General features: G+C 39.0%; 1 protein-coding gene across 1 annotated transcript in view; it reads left to right on the top strand.

Moving 5' to 3' along the window:
• The window catches only part of plxna4 (plexin A4), a 328266-nt gene that overhangs the window by 216838 nt on the left and 106428 nt on the right, over positions 1–5000 (top strand). The gene's annotated exons all lie outside the window — the stretch shown is intronic.

Genomic DNA, 5000 nt, shown 5'->3' with positions numbered 1-5000 from the left:
TGTCAATTCATAGTTCTAGAAGATATATATTAATGCACCGATTTTATTAAACACGCAATATTGTCTCGAGCTAACAACCAACTTCTATTTGTTATTAGCATTAACGTTAACATTAGCATGTCTTGTCAAGCAAGTCCTCTTCCACTTTGCTACTTACTGTGATGCTTATATTTACATTTACAGCATTTAGCAGACACTCTTATCCAGAGTGACTTACATTTTTATTTCAGTTTATAGACCTGAGCAATTGAGGGTTAAGGGCCTTGCTAAGGGGCCCTGCAGTGCAACTTGGTGGACCTGGGATTCGAACCAATGACCTTCCGATCAGTAGTCGAACACCTTAACCACTGAGCTCCCACATCCCACATATATCTAGACTTAGACTCATTCTGATTGGTCGGAAGGTCTTTTGCTTGAACAGCTTGAACAGAAGAAAAAAAAAAAAGAAAAAAAAATCACAGTTTTATATTAATACTTGTATGCAGAGGAGCTTTGAATTGATCAAAATTGCTGCAGATCTTCAGTAGATTCAATCCAAGTTGTGTCTTTTGACCATTTCTGCATACCTTCAGCTAAAGCTTAAGAAACATGATAAACTCGTTTATAAATCTCTAAATGGTTTGGCCCCCCCTTATCTCAGTGAGTTATTAACTGCGTATCCTCCCACTAGATCCCTTCGGATCTATTGTTTACCCCAAAGTCGAGGCTTAAGTGCAGGGGAGATCGTGCTTTTTGTATTGCTGCCCCCAGGCTCTGGAACGCCTTACCACTGTCCATCAGACAAGCCTCTTCTCTTAATATTTTTAAGTCCAGGCTAAAGACATTTTTATTTTCAAAAGCATATTGTCGCTGTCGGGCGGAATCCTCGTATCTCCAAAACCATTATTTTTCAGGAAATTAAAAAAACGCCGTACCTTATCTGCAGTACACAGGGTTTAGTCCGCGTTGCAGTGGATTGTCTTGCGCTAAATTCCTGTCCTCAGACGAGCACCAGAACTAGCGGGGGTCAAGATTTTTTTTTCTTTGAGCCCAGTGTTTTGAAGACATTTACCTCAGAAGACGTGTTGATTCGTTGCGACTCTTCTTGAGGAGAAATATGCCGCGAAGCTCTCCCACGGAGTGAGGAAGAGGTGGACAGTTGACGTGTCCAATGGAGTTATGAGATTTGTGCTCAAGCTATTTTCAAGACTTTAGATTGGTTAATAACTTGTAAAAATAACAGACCCACGTGGGGACTGACCAATAGCATCGATATGTGAAAAAATATGAAATTGACCAAATTTGGACATACGAGGTTTCCGCCCGACAGCGACGATATGGTTGATGGGTTATCTGTATGATTTTTCTGTTTGTTTTGTTGTCTGTTTTTCTGTTTTTAATGACCTAATGGAAAGCACATTGGTCGACAGAAGTTGTAAGTAACTGTGCTATATAAATAAATTGTCATTGTCATTGTCATTGTCATAAAGCTTCCATAGAAAGTCATATAAAAACATAAAACAATAGATTTAAACAGAAGGAGTTTATTTCCAGTAGCTTTGTAAGCTTTTCCAAGCCCATGATAATAACAGGAAATGACTCGCGTCACAGAGGGTCCACGTTGTTATACGGTATGTAATTATAAATGAATAAAAATGATCTTTAGTAAATGAAACATTTGTTGTAATTGTGTGTATATATATATATATATATATATATATATATATATATATATATATATATATATATATATAATTATTTTTTTATTTATTTGTATATAACTCAACAATCCATGTCGTGTCCTGCACCGTTTGTTGATTATTTTCCAATAACTGCACGTCAACGTCTAGCATTTTATTCCTTACTTCAGAGCCAGTAAGGTCTGTCAGGTGTGTGAGTGTGTGTGAATGTGTGTGTGTGTGATGGATGGAGCAGCCAGACGAAACCCCTGCTGTCAAATCCCTCATTAATTGTGTTGCATTATCATAATCAGAGCGCTGGGAGATACACAGCCCCCCGGATTAGCCTCGTTCCTGTTTCTTCCATTTGAAATATTAATCGTTTACCAAATTTAGAGATATTCAGGAGAAATTTCAGTGCTACTGAATTACCAGAGCTTCGGTTCCTACTTTGTTCTCGTGTTCTCCTGTTTCAAATTGATACAAAGTGGAGCCGACGAGTGGGTTCTGTATGCACCAGGAGATCGTCTGTGATCGAACCCAATGTCAGCGCAGCACTAATAGATGAATTAGAGCAGAATGTGGAGATGATAATATACATCTGTGTCTCACTTTGCCTCTTTCTCCCAGCCTGCACTCTGTCCTTCTAATACAGACCAGATGGACTGTGTTATCAGATAATAAAATCTTCTTAGAGTGGGTGTGTGTGTGTGTGTGTGTGTGTGTGTGTGTAAAAAGATCCGAGTCTGTCAACTTGTTGCTTTCGCGTTCGGATCAAATCCTTCTTGTCGGATCATCCAAATGATTGGAAGTAAAAAAATCTTTCTCTCTTTCTCCACCCATCCCGAGGCATGCAGAGATTGCTCCAGCTCCAGTTATGTTCTGCTTCATAAAGATTTCAGACCTTCATTGAGAAGAGCCAAACCCTGTGAGGATCACCAGGCATCTAGAGATGTACCAGCTCCAGTTGGATTCTGCTTCATGAAGATTTCAGAATATTTGAAGAGAAGATGTTGACCCCATGTGGTATTTTTAAGACAACAACCTCCTCATCAATACATCATTGACATTCTACCTACACTGGATCTCCATCGTTGAGTATTTGAAGGCTTGGGAATGGAGGATTCAGTGCTGAAGCTATAATGAACTCCTGATTTATGAGTTGCTCAGGAGCTTCTGGTTACATGACTCCAACTGTCTGTATCTGACTGTAGAAAGGACATTATTCATAATAACACTCTCCAGTGGGGGGCACGGTGGCTTAGTGGTTAGCACGTTCGCCTCACACCTACAGGGTTGGGGGTTCGATTCCCGCCTCCACCTTGTGTGTGTGGAGTTTGCATGTTCTCCCCGTGCCTCAGGGGTTTCCTCCGGGTACTCCGGTTTCCTCCCCCGGTCCAAAGACATGCATGGTAGGTTGACTGGCATCTCTGGAAAATTGTCCGTAGTGTGTGATTGTGTGAGTGAATGAGAGTGTGTGTGTGTGCCCTGTGATGGGTTGGCACTCCGTCCAGGGAGTATCCTGCCTTGATGCCCAATGACGCATGAGATGTGACCCGAGGTAGTTCGGATAAGCTGTAGAAGATGAATGAATGAATGAATGAATGAACACTCTCCGATGTTTATAACAGTTTATAATCACACCCTCCAGTGTCACCCAAATGAGGATGAGGTTCACTTTTGAGTCTGGTTCCTCTCAAGGTTTCTTCCTCTTCCATCTAAGGGAGTTTTTCCTCACCACAGTCATCTCAGTCACATCAGACTTGTTCATTAAGGACAAATACAAACACATTTAAATATAAGTCTAATATTAATCTGGAACTTTTTGTACTAGATTTCAAAATTTGTAAATTTAAATTTACGTTAACTTTCCACAGCTATGCATTTGTTTTGTTTTGTTTTGTTAACATTACAGTACGTGATTCTTTAATTAATTCATTCGTTAAATAGGGAATTGTTTGTTTTGGCAGATTTCTTTAGTCTACTTAGAAAATAATCAACTTTGCTGTAATATCAGTTGATATGACAGCACGTCCTGAGTGTTTTATTCCTTCTGGAAAGTGTAAATACATCAAAACAAAAGATTTCACTTCTTTTTTATTTCAACAGACAAAACAAATTTGTGTTTGCTTTGTTAATCATTCTGTTTTAGAACACTCTACAATGTGCTCATACTGTATATAGTGTATATACAGCTCTTTTTAGTCTGAACTCTCACACACACACACACAAACACACACACACACACACACAGGTGTGTCCTGCTGTGAGACGGATCATAAACATGTTTTTACACGACTCTCAGGGTATTGCCCCGCAGCTTGTTTATTATCTGTAAAAGCAGCGCTGTTAAATAAAAGTGCTCTTAACCCCACCCCTGAAGGAGACATCTCTCACACACACACATACACACACACACACACACACACACACACACACACAGTTCATTCCACTGCATTAGTACAGCTCAGATGTGACACACATGGCACGTCATGCCCCCTGTTGGTGAAATACAGTAATGCTGAGGTAAAACTCACTACTGATGGAGCCGGATCATGTTCACTGTACGTGAAATACACACACACACAGAGACACACACACACACACCACTGTGAAAACCTGTGCACAATCTAATATGTTGACCACGTGATCCGCTGTGACGACCCCAAGCAGGGAGCAGCGGGAAAAAAAACAAATAGAAATCGTATTTTCGCTGAAGATTTATTCAGTTAAATTTTAAGTTATTTTCACAGATTTTCACAAAATTTTATTTTTTTTATTTTTTATTTATTTTTATTTTTTTTACAATTCGATGATTTGTGATGATGTGTGTGATTTTTTTTTTAAATGAATTTTGTTGACATTCACATGCGATTATTTCACAATTCACAGATTTTTTTTTCACAATCTATTAATTTTCAGGTGATTTTATTTTTTATAATTCATTGATTTTCATGTGATTTTTTCACAATTCATGAATTGTCACGTTTCATGTTTTCACGTTTATTTTTCATGTGATTTTTTTCCCCACAGTATCAGTTTTTATGTGTGACCACACACACACACACACACGACTCGTTCATTTTAACATGTAACTCTGTTAGTACTTCCGTACTGAATGCAGCTATTTCATGAGCTTCACTTTTACGTGATTCGTTTGAGATTTACGTGTTAACGTTTCCCACATGGGGGACGTGTTTTCACAAGTTTCTCACGTTTCCAAGACTGCGATGGTGAAATGCATTTTCGCATGGTTTTCACTTGCTCGCATAAAACACGTGTGTACTGAAACATACCCTGACATGTGGAACATAGGTGAATCTTTTTTCTCACACTGTAAAC

This window comes from Tachysurus vachellii, chromosome 16 (assembly GCF_030014155.1).
Source record: "Tachysurus vachellii isolate PV-2020 chromosome 16, HZAU_Pvac_v1, whole genome shotgun sequence".
In the NCBI taxonomy this organism is placed as follows: domain Eukaryota; kingdom Metazoa; phylum Chordata; class Actinopteri; order Siluriformes; family Bagridae; genus Tachysurus; species Tachysurus vachellii.
The sequence above is the reverse complement of the archived record's forward strand: the minus strand, read 5'-3'. Positions and strand labels throughout refer to the sequence as shown.